The following is a 20,359-nucleotide window of genomic DNA, read 5'->3' as shown; positions in this document are numbered from 1 at the left end:
ATGGATGATTGAAAGTGTCATCCTTCCTACACTGACCCGCCTCCAGACTTCTATTGATGATTTGATGGAGAGAGTCACTGCTTGTGAGAGTAGATATTGGGAGTCTTCTGAGGTTACGACTATGAAAGCTGAAGTGACAGATTTGAGGAAGGATGTAGACTATCTCAAGTCTGTAGACTTCACTTCAATATTAGAGGCAATAGATGATGTAGATGCCCTAGAGACTTCTGTGATTCCTCCGTACACCACCAAAAACGTACATAGGGATGGCATAATAGCTGATGAGTCAAAGGCAGAGACAAATGAGGAGCAGATAGAGGTGATGGAAGAGAGCATATATGGAGACCTACCAAATCTAGAGGAGACGATTGTACAGTCGGTGATCCAGACATCGCTGACAAAGACGTCCATGGCAGCTCCTAGTGGATTCGGTAGTGTTGATGTAACTCTGAGTACTGAGACCCTGGTTCAGAGTACTACACCGAGAACTGATGCCCTGACAGATGGAGCGACTGCTTAGACATGACTTCTCTTTACCTCCCTCTTTGTCTTTCTTTTATTGACTTTTTGGATATCTTATTGCATTTGAGGACAAATTGCTTTTTGTTTGTGATGGGGTGATGTATTTCCATACGTACCTCTTATTTTGATGATATTTTCTTTATATATTGGGTTTTGTGCTTCATATTGTGTTTTGACACTACTTTTATGGATATTTGAGCTTCTGGCTCCTTGCTTTAATTGTAAATGGTTTTTGACTTTTTTGAAAATTTAGTGCCACCTCTTGATTGTGTTTGAATGTGGTTATTCTCTTGCAAATTTGAGTATCAGTGTTGATCAATACCGATGACTTGAATACTTCTCATAATCTAACAAAAATGAATGTGCGGCTACGATGAGGCCAAATGAAGTTGCATAGACAATATGTGAACTTTTTGCATCTCATTAGAACTAGCCGATTATCGAATGTGTCTTTTGCGATGATCATTGCACACTAGCATAAGTGTGGAGTCTTGTTTGACATTGGTGCCAATGCCTTGTGTGATGAGCTTACCGTGAACCATGTGTGATGACACCTAGAATTTTCTCCATTGGTGTGATTGACCAAGTGATGTGTGCTCTTGAAATGATCTTAGGAAACAATTTTAAAGAGTGAAACAATTTGATATTATACCTCTTTTGTGGCCTACCTTGTGAGTGTGTGATCTTTGTTTGAGCACCCTTTGAGCCTTACCCCTTTCCTTGGAAGAAACTTGATGCAATTGTGACCTTTCTTTATCCATTACCCATAATCCTCATGATTTGTGGTTTGTTTGAATAGACAACTTAGGCCAAAAGCCTAAGTTGGGGGTGTGGTGAAATGAGAAAGTGAATCAAGAAGTGCAAAGAAGTCCTCTTTGACCCATGGTTTTGAGAAATATGGAACCCCTCCATACAAAAAAAAAGAGAGAGAAAAAGAAAACAAAAAGAAAAAGAAAAGAAAAAGAATGAAAAAGTTTGAAATAATGTTGTGGAAATGCAAAAGAAATGGGGTGACCAATAGTCCTTGCAAAGTGAATACCGGGGTGACTTTTGAGCATGAATGAGAATGATGAAGAAAAAGGAGGAAAGTGTTGTTCATACCACATTTCATGAATATAGAAGACACTGAGCCTAAATGATCATACCTTTACACTCAACCCCATTACAAGCCTTGAAAAGACCTTTTTGATCTTGAGTGAGCTGAAACAAGTGTTGATTGGAAAATAAGGGCAAACCTATGGGTGAAGTCATGCACGTGTTCTTCTTTGTGAGTGCGAGAGTTGTTCGTGATTCCAGAGCTATTAATTGTTGAGCCATTGTGTGTAAATATGGAATCATTCTTTGTGTGAGGGCATTTGAGCACCTTTGTTGAGCTTGAACTTGCATTTGAAGCAAGTATTGTGAACTAGAGAATCTTTGATATTGGTGAATCACAACTTGAATCTTTGAGTGCACAATTGATCCTTGCATGAGTAAGTTGAGTCTTTTTGTGTACATTCATGATTGAGTCTTGTGTAGCACTATTTCAGACATCCTTTTTGAAATGCTAAACTTCAGGTTTACTTGAGGACAAGCAAAAGTTTAAGTTGGGGTGTTGATGAGTCCATAATTTGGACTCATTTAGAGTTTATTTATAATGATTTAGTGTCCTCAAATGCTTGTTTTGTGCCAATAACTGATATAAAATCCTTGATTTCCAGGTATTTGGATTGAGGAACAAAGCATGGATGCTAATTTGAAAAAAGGAACAAAGTGAGCTGAAAGAACGAAGAAATGAAGGCCTGGTGATCGCTGAGTCCTTTTGGCGAGTAACTGAATGAACACAATCTCGCCTAAAGTTCCAATGTGCCAAGCCCTGAAGGAGAAAATCAATTCGGCGAGAGAAAGAAGCAGTCGATGTGTTGCCGAGTGGTTCCGCAATGCAGTGTTGGATCGCCCAAAGTTACAGAACTTGAAGATGCTAACGGCCAAAACAAAAAGGCGATGGAACTGACCAAAGGGCATCCATCGAGTTGATCGGCAAGCCTGACTTACTGCGCCGAATGGCCCTTCGCAACATATTTTTTGGTGACTATAAATACATTTTCAAACATTATGTTCAGTATCAAATTTTATTCTGAACATTCATTAGAGTAATTTTGAGTTTTAAACTTTGAGTCTTTGGAGACAACTTTTCCTTTGCTTTGAAAAATTGAGGTTTTCCATTTTTGAGAAATTGGAAGTGGGTCTTCTAGATTCATCAATTTGGACCTTTGTAAAGACGAAATTAATCGTACCCAATAGATGGAAACACAATTTGGTAACGATTTCTATCTTTTTATGATGTCTAGCTAAAACTCCAATTCTTGGGGTGTGATTATGTGATTATGGGCAGATTTAGCTAATGGGTGTTGTTAAATATTAGTGTAATTGTTGTTTAGAAGTGATTTAAATCAGTAATTGTGGTTTAAAGTAAAGAATTGTAGTTGCAGATGCATTTCTACCTTCGTGTTTTTGGCTTGCTCGAGAGAGAGGTTTTAAAACCAAGATTACTGAATTGATGGTCTGTGGGTATTGGGTTGCCAGAGTGAATCCTAAACCCTCTTTCCACACATTTAGCTCGAGAGAGTGCATGGACTAAAGTGTAAGATGTTCTTAATTGCATTTTTGTCGATGTTTGAGAGAAATTGACTTGATTCGGGGTAAATTGTTCGAGAGAAAGTTTACCTCTTCTATAGTTTAGCTTATTCACTGATTCACAGTTGTTTTCTAATAGTTGGAACTACCTGTTTGTCTATAATAGCCCGTAATCGAATCACATCCTAAGAACCCGTCTCCCTATTGTTATCTTCGTATTATTTGTTGTTGTAGCTGATAGTCAAAACCAAAACCGCCTGTTATTTGAAATTCGTGTCAACCCCCTAATTTGAATCATGCTTTTATTCGCAAATGTCTATTCCTATGACTGATTTGAACATATTTGTACTTTACTTTTGAATCTTAAACACGTACCACTCCCCGTGGGATTTGACCCCAACTCATTTAGTTGGGTTATATACTGACTAACGATCGTTGGCGCTTAGAACTGGATTAAGTGTCTTTGATAACGTTATTAAATCACTTTCCCAAAACTAAGTTTAAAACAATTACGTTTGTTTAAAGATTCTCAATAAGAACTCAATGAATACTAAGCGATACGGTTCATGCTGAAGAATATACATGAACAAACAACTTTATAAATCTTAATATACAATATACATCAATTCAATAATTAGGAATTGAAATTCAATAATTAGGAACTCAAAAACTCAAAAGTCAACATCAACTCATCTCAAGAACACTCAAATCTGGGAATAGAAACCTAGATTACTCAAATCTAAGGATAGAACCCTAGATTAAACTTTCTCTGAATTTTGACATATGTAGGGTGTGAGGACGATCTAATCCGACACTATAATAGCCTTACATACCTAGCATATCGAAGTTATTGGCGAAATCGACTAAAGTCAAAGAACGCTTGAAACCCTACCTTTTCTCCTCTTGGAACCTTGTTCTAATGACTTGAAGTGTTAACCAACTTAAAACAACTGATTAACACTTTCTAAGCACTTAATTAGGTGTAAAACTTCATGGTTTAGGCTTGGAATAGGTGTTTAAATGATGTAGTTCAAGTACCAAACGCATAGGAGAAAGACCAAAATGACCCCTGCTTAAATATATGATGAAGTGACCTTCAAGAAAGGCTACACATACTATTTAAGGCTCCATGGTCCGTGAAACACTTCAAGGGCCGTATAGCCATCCGTGAACATTATTCTTACTAACACGGCCTTACTAAAATGAGCAGAATTTTTTACTCCAAACTAGAAATGATGCAAACTTTATGGCGTTGGAAAGAAAACTCAAAGACCTTTCATTTGTTAGGTCATAGGCTACCTAATTAATTATTTCCGAAGAGATATGATCGTTTGATGTTGACTCAAAACTTAAAAGTTGATTGGTGACTTGTAGTAAACCCTAAACAGACCGTACAAGCCACCATGGGCCGTCTAGGGTCCCATCCATGTGACCCCCTCCTTTGCAGCCCTAGACGGTTGTCCACCATGCCATAAACGAACTGTGGACTTGTAAATAGAATGTTTAGGGTTTCATGAAAGGTCCTTGGTCCATTTTAGGTTTGTGGGCTTGCCCATTAGCCCTCTTTAGACTTTTTAAAAGTTTGAGGTGTTACACAAATGATTCAAATTTTAAAAGTAGAGTTGCGAGGTGTTATAAAATGATTTGGGTCTTAGCTTAGAAATTTTTGGGGTGTTATATATATATAACATGAAACTCTTTTCCGCCTTTGTTCTTCTTGTTTTCTTCCCTTCTAGCACTGAAAAAATGGTTCAAGCTATTCAACCATATGATAGTTTAACAACGAAAGGTGAAAAAATCATACAACCTTTTTTGGTGGTTCACAAGACTTTATAGTTCCATAATGGTCCACGTAGACTAGGATCTTCACATCGTTTAGTTCCTAGGGTCCCTGACCAACGACAAAGCACCGATCAAGACAAGACAAATTATATATACAAACTTAAGCTTGTAGTTTTATATTTTTTAATTGAAGAAAGTTTTTGTCATTGTACTTAAACCTAAATTTGAAGTGTACTTATGATTATTAGATACTCATGTCGTTACAAAAGAAAAAAAATAGTATTTTTTAATCTAATATGCATATTTAGTCCATGAATAATATATCTATTGAACAATTAGAAGTCTTTGTACCAAGATTAAGTCTATAGTTATAATTATCTTATTCTTTTTTTCTTGGGAGAAGGAGGGGGGGGGGGGGNGGGTTGATTGGACGTTTCAAACACACCTCATCCAATTCTAGGTGTAAACGATTGCTAATCAGTATAAAACCCAACGAAGAATCAGGGTCGAACCCACGTAGAGTGGTGCGTGTCTAAAATTCAATTCTGAAGTACAAACGTGGTCTAATCAGTTAAAGGAATAAAAATCATCGGAAACATACATATAAATCTAAAAGGGTGACAACAAATGTTAGATGAGGCATTTGGATTTGCAATGAACAACTGAAACAACAGTGAATGTAGGGGAAAATAACAATATAGAAAAGAATTCTCAGGATGTGATCGATTATAGGAAAATTTAACTATATGGGAAATTGAGATTACTAATAAAAAGCTAGATTTCAGTGGGTAGGCTAGGCTATGAGTAAAATAGCTTTCTCTCGAACAACTACTTTGATTCAAGTGATTTCTTTTGAACATCAACAAACTTAGCATATAGGAACAACCCATACCTTAATTCATCTACTCTCTCGAGCTAGATATGTGGAATCAAAATTAGGATGTACTCGTTTAATAACAATACCCATAAGCTAATTCAGCCTATAATCACACGATCACACCCCAAGAATTGGGGTTTTAGCTAAACGTCATAAAAAGGTAAAACAAATTACCAACTCAATTAGCCATTTGCTGGGTAATAGTCTCCAACCCTTTACAATGCTCCAAAAAGTTAAGTTCAAAAACCCAAGTCAAAATCCTAAAAGTCTACAATAAGAACTGAAAACTTGGAGTAAACTAACTCTAGAATGGGAACTGTAATATCTTGGAGAGAACTCCTCAAAATCCCTTTTAAAATCCAATTTATAGTTTTCCAATATTTAGCATGAAAGTCCACTCGGCGAATTAAATCACGCCTCGCCGAGTGGATCGGCGATTCGCCAATTGTCCTCTTCCATCGCCACTCTGCATTGGCCTTCAGCATCTCAGGTCATGTAATTTGTTGTCTCGGAACCGATCAGCGATCCGTTGACTACCCATTTCTTTTGCCAACTTGGTTCTTCCCCAAGGCTGGCCTGCTGGAACTTTGGGTGAGCTACAGAGCCATTCGGCGGTTCGCCGAGTGGTCTTGGCGATCACTAGCATTTCTTTTTCTTCACTTCTTCAGCTCTTTAGTTCCTTTTTGTCCGGTCATGTCCTTATCTTGCTCCTTAGCCTTCATAGCTGCGAATCAACACTTTAACATCAGTTTAGAGCATAAAATATGCATTTGAGGTCACTTATACTATCAAAACAAAGTCCTAAATGAGTCCAAATCTCTGACTCATCAACATTCCCAACTTGAACTTTTGCTTGTCCTCAAGTAAAACTCAAGATCAGCAGCTCAATAAGGATGTCTACGAATAGTGCTCCATAAGATTCAACATAAATGCACACAACAAGGTTCAAATTACTCATACAATGATCAATCGTGAACTCAAAGTTTCAAATTTTGACTTACCATCAACAAGAGTACTCGAGCTCACAATGCTTGCCTCAAATGCAAGTTCAAGCTCAACAAAGGTATTAAAATGCCCTCACAACAAAGATGATTCCATATTCACACAAAATTTCTCAACAATTTAAATTCCCAGAATCTCATACAACCCTCACACTCACAAAGATGAACACTTGCATTACTTCACCCATAGGTTTGCTTGTATTTTCCAATCAACATTTGTTTAAGTTCACTCAAGATTACAGAGGTCTTTTCAAGGTTTGTAACGGGGTTGAGTGTAAATATATGGTAATTTAGACTTAGTGGCTTCTACCTTCATGAAGTATGGTCTGAACATCACTTTCCTCCTTTTCTTTAACATTTCAAACATGCTCATAAACCACCCCATTATTCAACTTCGTATGAACCACCAGATACCCCATTACTTTTGCAATTTTCACTACTTTTTCGGTATTTTTCTTTTCTTTTTTTTTTTCATTCCTTTTTCTCTTTTCTTGTTTTTTTTTACATGGAGGGGTTCCATCTTTTTCAAAGAAATCCCCACACAAAGGGGGATTTTTCACATTTCTTGACTTTCCTTCTCTTTGCACCACACCCCAACTTAGGTTGTTGGCATAAGTTGGCTTTTCAAACAAACCATACTTCATGAAAGTTATGGGTGAATGGATAAAAAGAGGTCACAATTGCTCAAGTTTCTTCCAAGAAAAAAGGGTAAGGCTCAAAAGGGGCCAAGTAAGGTTCACACATATCACAAGGTTGGCCACAAAAGAGGTATATTGTCAAGTTGGTTCACTCTTCAAAATTCTTGCCTAAGATCATTTCGAGTGCTTGCATCACTCAATCAACCGGACCAACGGGGAAAATTCTAGGTGTCATCATGCATAATGTTCAAGGTAATCTCACCACACAAGGCATTGCTACCAATATCAAACAAGACTCCATATTTTCTAGCAAACAGGCAATGTTCATCACAAGGGATTCATTCGACAATCGACTAGTCACAACGAGATGCTTAAAGTTCACATATTGCCTATGTAACTTCATTTGTTGTATCATAGCCGCACATTCATTTTGTTCAATTAGGTGCACTACCCAAGTCATCGTTATTGACCACAACTGACACTCAAATTTGCACAAGAACAACCACAATCACACACAAAAGAGGTGGCATAATTTTCAAAGTAGGTTCAAAACCATTTTCATTCAAAACAATGGGCCACAAGCTAAAACATCCACAACACAATTCAACACCCAAGATATATATATCAATAAACCAAATAAATCAATATTCACAAAAATCATCATCAAAATAGAACCAATATGCACAAAATAGTCACAAGAGGTAGGTACGAAAATACTTCACCCCACTCAACAAAAATAAGCAGTTGTTCTCAAATGCAACTAAAACAGAAATAGTATAAAAAGATAACAGAGAGGGAGGGGAAAAGTCATCCTACCAGGCTAAGCCTGGGTGAAGTCTGCATCTTAGCCACTCCATGTATGTGGGCATCAGTGTCCGGTGTCTCATCAACCTTAGCTCCACTAGAGCTCACCATAAAAGTATCCCTCGGGAGGCCTAAACAACTGAATCTACCATAGCCTCATCTAAGTCAGTCAGGCTCTCAAAAATAGTCTCCTCCTGAAAACAAAATTACTCCTCATCATTCTCAGCCTCGGATTCTATAATAGCATCATCACCTTTAACCTCATCTCCGGTGGTAGCCGAAGGCACATCAAAATGAGCTGGAATATCGGTGCTCAGGCAATCTAGGATCTCCACAGTCCCAAAGATCAGGGACATATCAGTGGACTTCAGCTGGTCCACATCCTTCCTCAACTCAGCAATCTCGGCCTTTAAGGTCGTCACCTCATAAGTAGCTCTCTGGCCTCTCTCACATACCTCTACTCTCGCCATCAAAGCATCAATCAAAGCCCTGAGAGGTATTAGTGCAGTAGTAATGGCTCTCTCGATAATTCCAGGAATAACGGACTCTAACCGGGAATCACACACATCAGCAAACTAGGCTAACTGTCCAATTTTTAAAGCATAGCTTGGGTGATTGGAGGCCGGGAAGTAGTAGTACCAGCAGCAGATCTAGGGGGTAGGGGAGCAACAGAAGTGCTAACAGTGTTGGGAGGAGCGGAGCTAGAAGTACCTGAAGGCCCAGTGGCCGGAGTAGGCATGACTGCCTCTGCTGGTAGCATATCCGTATAAGTTCCCAGGGAAGTGTTAACCATGGCTGACCTCCTCCTCTCAGTCTCATCCTTCTGATACTCAGCCTCAATACACTGGATGTTAGTAGAGGAGGTGGGTGTGACCTCCACATATGTCTTCTCATCTCGAGGAACATGGGCCTGTCTACACAGCTTGGTGATCAACACCGAAAAGGGAAGAGATGTCTGGCGCTGCTTGGCCCTCATGGCCATCTCCTTCTCAATGATCAAACCTAGATTGGCACTCTTCCTAGCAATAATAGATCCAAGATAGGCCGCCTTTGGGTAGCGGAGGATAGCCTCATTCGAGGACGGCATGATCGTGCTACTAATAAACCCGAACCAATACCTCACAACTGCATTGAGATCCTTATTCTTTATTGGCATTCTAGCCTCAAATAACCTTGGGATGCTGTTAGAAAGAAGAGGAGCCAGTCAACCTTTTAAGTCATCCAGAGTCTGTTTCCGGATCATGCTGTGGTAGTCATGCATGAAGTTATAAGTACATCCCAAAATGGAATTTATGTCCTCACTATCACATTTCACCTTCTTGCCTTGGAAAATCACAGAATCAACTGGTTTGAAGGCAATGGCCTTACTCTTCCCTTATAGCACCAAGTCTCCGTAGGCTGAGTAGAACTCCCTAACCCAATTAGGAATTTAGGGGCCTAGGGGTTTAGTTAAAATCTCTAATTTGTGAGACTTGAGGGCGCTCCATATCTCTGGATACTTGTCCACCACACCATATGTGGACAATCTCTTCTCCTCAATAATGTCCTCAGTCCCTCGGTCTTTAGTTTGTTGAGAGACCGAGGAGGAGACCCTGCACCGGTGGTGCCGGGACCACACTCTGTGTTGGAGCTAGAGGAGGAGTCTGAGGCACTGAGATCCTTGACGGATCATGCATTCCCTTGGAGCGAAGCTCTGCTCTCCGGGCCTATAGCATCTGGTCATCCTTAAGCTCAGAGATGGAAGCTTGAGAATCATGTCAGTATCCCTCATTGTCTGAAGAGGTGAGGTAAGTCTCATAGACCCCCTCACTGTCGAAGCTTGTCTCTGGTGTCTCAGCTATGTGCACCTTGCCATTTCCTTTGCCTTTTCCTCCCCTTGTAGGGAGTTTTGTTGTTTGTGCTTCGGATGCAGCTGCACCCACATTTATGACAATTTTGTGTGCCCGTTTGTGGGGCAGCATGACTCTTCCAAACAATTTAGGTCTAGCCATTTCTGAAAATAATATTAATGAGTGTCGGAAAAATTTCTAGAAAAATGTTGCAGAAAGACTCGCCGAATCGTTCGATGAGTCGCCGAGTTGCTTTGGCGAGCCAGATCGGGCTCACTGAAAGTACCAATGCAAAAATTCTAAGAGCTCAAGATAGGTCGGCGATGTTCAGGGAAATTCAGCGAATCGCCGATACCAATAGGTAAGCTAAAAGTAGCTCGCCGAAAGTTACAATGTATTTTATGAGTTAAGGGCGCAGAAGGGCGATCAAGAATGCCTTTCGGTGAGTCGCTGAATGAGCTCGGCGAGCTCATGCATCTCTTCAAAAGTTATAGAACAAACTCAACCAATTTTAGAAAGTAAGGTCAATTTGTGGGGGACTTTGGCGAACCGCTGAACCATTCGATGAGCTTGGCGTAGCTTACTAAACGGCCCAACGTGCCAGTTTTCAACCCTAATCTCCAAAATCAAGCCTGCAGCCCCCGAATTCAAAATTAAGCACCAACACTATTCAATTCAAGTAATACCCATACTAACCATTCCCTCCAGGTACTCAGAGTTCCCCCGATTTGGCCAAAATTGATCATTTGACATCTTTTGCCCTTAAGAATGACGTCAAATGCTCCATCATTGGGCAAACTGCGTCATTTAGCATAATCTGGGGTTGCTTAGATTTCTCCCGACTAGACCCAACACATATTCACCGCAACCCAACCATTAAGACTTTATTTAAACAAGCAAGAACACATGAATAAATCAATTAAGCACAATTAGACACTAATTTTAATTCATTATGGCAATCCAACAATTTATCACAATAAAATTAATTACCCAACAACAATCAACAACAATTTACCAATTGCATTCGATTTCAACTACACATTTAAAGTACGGGGTTCAGAAAAATGAACCTTTAATGTTGGAGTTATGATTTGCAAAGCTAGGCGACAAAGCTCCACAATCCGAGCAAAGAATTCAAGCGATAAGGGAGTAAAAACACGAAAATAAGGAAGAACTAAAGTAGGGAATGAGAGTACGGCGGTTAAAAATGGGAGAAAATGAAGGTTTTCAAAATTTTAAACAGTTTGGCCATTAAAAAATTTCAGTTTGCGCTCCTTTTGGCGGAGTAAGTTGAGTTGTAATTTACCTTGCCAAGTTTTACAGGACTCCCAGCAATTTGAGGGTTCAAACAGTGGACAAATTCAGGCTTGCCGACCTATTTGGCGCGTCACCGATTGAGAATGTAGTCTGCCAATTAAGTTTTAAATAGTTTTCCTTCAAGTTTAGTAGTTCCAACGGAGGTCCAAGTCGGGGCTCGCCGACCTGTTCAGCATCTCACCGAATGGACTTTAGCTCGCCAAACTACCCATCTTGCAACACTTTTCAGTTTTCAACCTGCACAATCAACACCCGTTATTCAAAAACAACAATTAAAATACCAAAAAACTTGGGTTGCATCCCATGAAGCACCTTAGTTAATGTCGTGGCACGACGGAGATACCAATTCAAGCTTTATTAAAAGAATTTTAAACAACACCACTCCCCGGTAGTAGCACCATTTTGGTTGGACGTTTCAAACTACCTCATCCAATTCTAGGTGTAAACGATCGTTGATTAATATAAAACCCAACAAAGTGTTGGGGTCGAACCCACAGGGAGCGGTACGTGTCTACAATTTAGTTATGAAGTACAAACATGGTATAATAGGTTATAGGAATAAAAATCATCGACAACATACAAATAAATCTAAAAGGGGTGACAACGAATGTCAGATGGGGGTTTGGATTTGCAATGAACAGCAGAAACAACAACGAAAATAGGGGAAATAACAATATAGAAAAGAATTCTCGGGATGTGATCGATTATAGGAAAATTTAACTATATGGGAAATTGAGATTACTAATAAAAAGCTAGATTTCAGTGGGTAGGCTAGGCTACGAGTGAAATAGCTTTCTCTCGAACAACTACTTCGATTCAAGTAATTTCTTTCGAACATCAACAAGCTTAGCAAATAAGAACATCCCACACCTTAATTTATCTACTCTCTTGAGCTAGATAGGTAGAATAGAAATTAGGATTTACTCTTTCGAGCTAAACCCATATGAACCCTGTAATTACTATCATCAATTGAAAGATTTGATTCTGAAACCTCTTTTTCAAGCAAGCCTAGAATTTTAAGTTCAAATTGCATTTGCAACTACATTTCTTAGATTAAAGCACAACTATTAATTAAACCCACTTCAAATAAGCATTAAAATCATTTAATAACAATACACATAAGCTAATTCAGCACATAATCACATGATCAGACCCCAAAAATTATGGTTTTAGCTAAACGTCATAAAAAGGTAAAAAAAATTACCAACTTGATTAGCCATCAGGTGGGTAATAGTCTCCAACCCTTTACAATGCTCCAAAATAGTTAAGTTCAAAAACCCAAGTCAAAATCCTCAAAGTCTACAATAAGAACTGAAAACTTGGAGAAAACTCTAACTCTAGAATGGGTACTATAATATCTGGGAGAGACTCCTCAAAATCCTTTTTAAAATCCAATTTATAGTTTCCCAACATTTAGCCTGAAAGTCCACTCGGTAGATTAAGTCGTGCCTCGCCATGTGGATCGGAGATTCGTCGATTGTCCTCTTTTATCGCCACTTTGCATTGGCCTTCAGCATCTCAGGTCCTGTAATTTTGGGCGATCCAATTTATTCTTGCGGAACCAATCGACGATCTGCCGACTACCCATTTTTGTCACCAACTTGGTTCTTCCCCAGGGTTGGACTGCTGGAACTTTAGGCGAGCTATAAAGCGACTCGGTGGTGCGCCGAGTGGTCCTAGCGATCGCCAAGATTTTTTTTCTTCACTTCTTCAGCTCTTTAGTTCCTTTTTGTCCGGTCATATCCTTGCCTTGCTCTTTAGCCTTCATAGCTGCAAATAAATACTTTAATATCAATTTAGAGCATAAAATAGGCATTTGAGGACACTTATACTATCAAAACAAAGCCCTAAATGAGTCCAAATCTCGGACTCATCAGGGGTCAAGATAGAAAATATAAATTGAGAAAGTAAAATATCTTGGCTACTTACAAAATTATGAATAGAAGAAAATATATTTTTTAAGATCTCGTATATATAAAATTTAAACCCCCCCCCCCCACACATATATATGGTTGTGTGTGTGTATATATATATATATATATATATATATATATATAAATAAGTATCTCTCATAAGAGACCATTTAACTAAAAAATTATATTTGTAATTGGCATAAAAAATAATTATTCCGATATTTGTTTAGGGGTGGGCGTAATTTCTTATATATGAGGTATTCAATATTAGGTTCTAGGTGTGAATTGGATAGTAAATTGATTGTTTGGACTGAAATTAGTCAGATCAAAATGGGCTAAATGTTAAATGATTTGATGTATAAACCTTGTCAAAAGTTTACCATGAGTGAGATGGATTGGGTCAAAATATGCTAACAATATATCATAACTCAACTCACCCAACTCTAAACTTAATTGTTTTATTTACTTTCTTATAAGTTGTTTGATTACAAACTTGTATTACTTTTTTTGTTACGACCTAGATTGTTGTGAGTTGCATCCGCACTAAAGCACCTAGTGGGAGAACCAACCACTAACTCAAACTAAACCCAACACACCATTTATAAAACAAGTTCACCAGATAAAGCTTAGAAAAGTATCGTTTAAAAAACCAAAGATTGAGTCCCCATAAATTCAACAAATAGTTAAATAATTTATGAAAACAACCCCTAAGAATTGTAAGTGGTGGTACCATAAATCTAATCTAATTAGTTGTGAATAATGGGAATGCAACACCAAAACGAAAAATATAACTAACAAACTAATATCTTTGAGAAGATTATAATTTACATGTCTAGTTTTTATTGAATTTCTTAAACTAATATCTTCTAAATATGTATAGGAATACATATATCTACAAATTTCCATTTCGCAACTTTATTTGGAAAAAAAGACAAATATACCCCGAACTTTTGAAAATGGTATGTCAATACCCTCCGTTATACTTTTCATCCATCAGAGACCTTGTCATCCAATAATCAGTGCACATTTTCCCCTCCCACTAATCATTGTTTCATTAGTGCAGGGGGGGATTGTAACACCCCTGTCATGCCCCAAGTCCCATTGAGACGAATAGGCACTCGATGCCCTAAAGGCCCGAGATAAACAACTTATATGTCTTGATTATCATACATGCAACAAATGAAGTTATAAATCGTTGATGAGTATACGTAAAATACTCTGATAAAATACCAACATAAATAGGCCCAAAATAAATATACTTGCTTGGTCGTTGAGGCCTTAATTACTAGAAAACAAGACATAATCATACTTCACTTTGACATTGGTTTACAGAGCCTCTAAAAGATAGAAACTTAGATAAGGTCGGGACAGGACCCCATCATACCCTTAACGGTAATAAAATATCAAATATATGTTAGAGACTCGATGAGTTCTGAATTAACATGGAGGCCACCAAAGGCAGTTGAGTATCTTGTGCTTATCTTGGACAGATTCTATAATCTTGAGTACTTGTACCTGCGGCATGAAACAAAGCTTCCCCATGAGGGACGTAAGTACAAAAGAATGTACTGAATATGTAAAGCATAAAGTGTCCATAGGTAAAACAAGATCTCAAGTGAAACTATGTATCAATTTATAAATGCATAAATAAGAATGAAGACCACCTTTTTCTTATTATTTTGGGGGGTATTGAGTACATTACATTATTTGGTTTACTTTACTATTCTTTTTTTTATAAACTTTGTAGAATTGGATATGATGACCAGCTGATCAGTGGAAGAAAAGGATGACCCATGCTAAATATTTTAACCCCTGGGATGCTGTCCTCATACATATACAAATTATGACCGGCCTATGCTAGGTATTATAACCCCTGAGCTTCCAGCCGTACATATATCAATTGGGATCGGCCCATGCTAGATATTTTAACCCCTGAGCTACCACCTATAAGCATACAACTTTGCTTTCAGAATCGACCCATGCTAGGCTTTCAGCCCTTGAGATGCCACCTATAATAATACATATTTTCTTTAATCTCTGATATTGTTCATAATTCTTTTGAGCTTTAGGACTATAAACCAGTGATGCAAACATGTGAATAAAAGACTTGAAGCAGCAATAATGACATAAGAAAAAAATATAACATCAATGTAGTAATACTTAGTAATTTATATGACACAATGAATCTTATTGGGCTAAAACATATTCGTAAATGGGCCATGAAGACACACAACAAGTGAGAACATGAGGACATGTAGAAAATGAGTCATTAAGTGGTATATAACAAGTGAGCAAGTGGTTCTACTAGCACATGGTTCATTTAAAACACATTTGGACATCACAAATGGAGGCATACATGCATTTCAAATAGAGACTATAACTCCTCAAATGGAGAGGCGAGGAGTGCATATGATGATACGATAGCTACACACTTAGTACACGATATCAAATGTAAGGGTGCATAAACATGTGAACTAACAAAGCATAGAACAAATACAAATAAGGGTTACACATTCCACTTAAGGATATATAAAATAAATAATACACATAATGTGTATCTGCCATACAAATCCTTGTAACATGTATAATGTAGGATCTTATTGACTCAATGATCCTCATTTGACTTGGTGGATAACTCCTAAAATTTTATGTTTAGAGTACCTTTGTCACAATAATACTTGAAAGTATAAACACACCAATATTGGAGAATGAACATGCATAGAAGTAGCTTAACATATTTTTTAAACCATGGACGGTATGAGAAAGATTATTATTTTTGGAGATTGTACACCCTCACATTGTATCTTTTACCATGAGGATCGCTTAGAGATATCACTTGGTTGGTACACAGAATATAGGACTTCATGCCATAAAATATGAAATCAAATAGCCTTACATGCCTTGTCTCTCGACCAATACTATGTGGTACCATGAATCAGCCTTTCCTTTGAGGCATTAATCTGCATTAATGGCAAGTAATAGAGCTAATATTAACTGCTAATGAATAAGGTTGGATCACTTCAACTTACCAAAACTGTAGTTGGGCAGCAAGCTCAAAACCCCTCTACTAATGGGTGTTCTTTTCACTAATTCCTTTATCACCAAGTTTACACAATTTATGACCTTCCCATGAGGTCATCCGACACTACCTGGGATTTACAACATCCAAAATAGTAAATATACACCTAACGGGCAGCATGCCCACACAACCCACAATTCAAATGGTGTATCTTCATTTCTTCCCTAAATCATTTCACATGCCTTTCTCTTAAGGTTAGCCAATATTACAAATGATAATATACAAAATATATGGATTACATCACAATCGGGTCAATAGGTCAAGTAATGGACCACTACGACATTATGTCGAACACCTAGCGGGCATAAATCTCTACAATTCATAAATGGTGTTTCAACACCCAACTTCCTCATACTTACAAACAACACTCTCAATACCATATATAGGAATAAAACCATGCCCTTTGACACTAATAAACACAATTATCCACCCAGTACTTCTCCAAACTTCACCACGTATAAACAACCCCAAACTGTTTTAAAATAATCAATAAAACTTTGACTCACTGTTTTCGATCATTGTTTGTGAATTTGTAGTAAAACATGTAGAGAAATCTCACCCAATCTGATATATATAGTGAGACAAAATGGGGCAGTAACCTTACCTCAAATTCTGGAAAATTGTTCTCTTAACTTATACTCCTTCAAGAGTTTTCATTACCCTTCACACTTGAACAAAATAAGAACAAAATCTCTCTTAATAACAAAGAAAACATGAGAAGACATCTTAGGGAAAGGTCTGCACCATATTTAAGCATGAAAAAAATGAAATCTCATGGAACAATCAAGATAAACCGTAAGGTTTCTACATACCTTGGCTGGAAATTAGGAGGGTTTCATCAAGAACCCATGGAGTATTTTTGAGATGGCTGTGATAATCATTGAGGGAAAAAGAGAGTGTTGGAGATAAGTTTTTTTTTTCTATGTAAGAATTAAGAGATAAATGAGCTTAATATGACCCTATAATTGTTGGAACTCCACCGCCTATCTTCTTCAATTATCACCACAATTTGCCAAGTAGGTGATCCACCTACTTGGACATTTTTAAGGTGCTCAAATGTCAAACTAGGTGATGCAGCTACATGTTCATATTAAATCTATTTAGCTATGGAAGGTGATGCAACTACTTACTCTTATTAAGTTGGTCAAAAAGTCTAAGTAGGTGATGCATCTACTTGTCACCTATTAGCTTAATTTAGTCAAGAAAGCACCTCACTTATTTTATCTCATTTTCCAAATTCTAATCCTTTAACTTAACCTTAATACTCAACTCTAAAATTTAAGCTTAATAACCACCTTATTTCTCGAGTTTAAATACATTCATCAGTATTGACTTAGTGGTATACATGTTGAAATGTACGGGGTGTTACAACCCCGGAAAATGTTTGAGCTAAGACTCGATCCATTCTTCGTGGGAAGTAAGATTTTTACCGAGGAATTTAAATTTTCTTAAGTGTTAATTAAGGTCACTAGATGTAGCACCTTGAGTTCCAAAAAGAACTAAAGAGAATTCATTCAAGTCATTCGTAAGTTCTTTTAAGTTTTTGGTGAACTTTAAACAATCATAACTTTTAGCACAGTATGAGTTAGGAGACACATAAGATATAAAATAAAAGATCTTTGAGTTCTCCTTCCAACACCACAAAGTTTTCTCATGTCCGAATTTGATGAGGGAGATATGCCCGTTTGAGTTCAGCCTGTCCATTTAAGAAAATTTACCCAAATTAATGAGGGGTATTTTGTTCTTTTCCTTACCTCACTAGCCTAGCTCATTTTTGTTAACCTTTTAGGGATCTAAACTTGTTGGAATCAGTTTTGTTATTCCGAAATGCGCTTAGGGTTTTTTAGAGGAGTTCAAGAAGAGAAAAAGGGAGAAAAGCTTCAAGCATTAAAGATTCTTGCGATCTTTGAGGGATTTCGCCAAGGATTTGATTTTTAAGAGGCATGTAAGCTCTCATAGTTTTGGGCTCGTTCACCCACATACCAATCATGTGATTTTAATCTGTAATTTCTTTCTTGGGGTCGAATAATTGAGTTCTTGATGAGTTTCTTGAACTTTTATTTCATAAATCTTTAATAATGAGGTTTGATGAATTCTTGAGATGCATGTTAGGAGTTTGAGGGTTCTTTTGTGTGGATTTTCGATTGCTAATGTTGGGTATTCGAATCTAGGAGAGTTTGGAAGAAACCATTCGATTCTAGGTGAATTAAGGCAAAAAAATTGAAGAAGAAAATTCGTTGGAAATTTCTGGGTAAGGGCTGGTACGCCGCGCCAGAAATGATGCTCTATAGTTTAGGGGCTAGGGCTGGCATGCTCGCCACTCAGTGAGCCAGGGTCGCCTTCCCCCGTCCTTTTTCCGCCGTTCGTCCCATCTAAGTCATTTTAAAGTGTACCTTCACACCCTTCTTGATTTTACTATTCTAGATCACATCTAATCATCACGAGATCCTTTATATCATAAATCATAACTCTTGAATTCACATTTCAAATTCAAAAAAAAAAAGATTAAGAGTCAAGTTCGAGAGAGTTCATTTGAGTAAAGTTTGAGAAATTCCCTTTGAGCCTTTTCGAGGAGTCTTTTACAATTACTAATAAGTTGTTTCAAGACTTGAGTAAGTGAGTATAAGATAAGAAGAGTATATTCATGAGTCTATATTATTATTAAGATCCATGAGTCGAGTCGTTCATGTCCATAATTCCGCATGAACTCCACAAATTGAGTATCTTTGAGAGAAATAGTATCTTCGAGTTCTAAGTTCTTGAGTATTGAGTTCCTAATATCTTTGAGATTATATTCCTAATTATGGGACTACTATATGTTATACATAAAGGTCCTTGAGTTGAATCGTTCATGCTCATAATTCCGCTATGGGTTGAGCATTCTTGAGATGAGTAGTATCGTGGAGTCCTTCAGTTCTGGAGTTATTGAGTTCCGAGTATTGAGTTCTATATATGGTTATTGAAACCCTTGAATTGAGTCATTCATGTCCATAATTCGACATGAACCCTATTTTGAGAAGTCTTTTACAATAATTTATAATTTGTTTAAAGACTTGAATAAATGAGGATGAGGATTAGGAGAGTTGAGTTTCATGTTTTTTAAAATGAATATATGGGAACAAAGTAATCCCAAGAGTGATTAAAATGAGAGGAAACTTCGATTTCCAAATGAGTTCATGAGGAGTTTTTGAGCACTATGTCTTTTAAGAAAACCTTTTGAGTAATAATCTCAAAGTTTGAGGATGAGGAAATGTTTTAAGCATATCTTAAAACCTTTTGAGTAATAATCTCAAAGTTTGAGTATGAGGAAATGTTTTAAGCATATGAGCATGAGTTATATTATTGGGAGTAGTATTGAGCACCGATATGGGGATGAGTTCAGACAACTCAAAGTCCTCATAAACCATGTATGCAACGTGGATATAAAGGGTTATACTTTTTAGATGTTTCCTTATTGTTTTTTAGGAATAGCTTAGTGGATCCACTTAGTTGAGGATGTCTTATACTCCGGCAAGGTATAGGACAGTTCTGGCAGTATGGGCAAGATGTTGTATCATCACATAGCTTATGTCACCACCTAGGGGTACACCCTAGATGTAACATGGCGTATAGGACCCCGAGAGACCCCATACAAGCTACTTAGCAATCATAACATAAGAAGTAGAACATAAGACATAAAACAAAATTTCAAGTCCAAAAGTTTTATAAAAGAAAGCAGAAGTCTAAAACAATTATCTCAATAGCCATCTAACACAATATAATGAAATTGGGCCTAGACCTTACATCATGTCCAAAACTGAAATACAAGAAGGATATTAAAACAATGAAAGTTCGTCCCCGAATCATGAGGACTCACCAAAGCTTAGAAAACATGAAATCAACACTAGCCATGAAACTAGGACCCTGACTTTTGGACCCTACATTTGGGGAAATGTAGGCAAGAGTATGTGTTAGTACAAAACAATGTACCAAGTATGATAA

Source organism: Solanum stenotomum, chromosome 4 (genome assembly GCF_019186545.1).
Source record: "Solanum stenotomum isolate F172 chromosome 4, ASM1918654v1, whole genome shotgun sequence".
NCBI classification, from domain to species: domain Eukaryota; kingdom Viridiplantae; phylum Streptophyta; class Magnoliopsida; order Solanales; family Solanaceae; genus Solanum; species Solanum stenotomum.
This window is presented reverse-complemented; position numbering follows the sequence as displayed.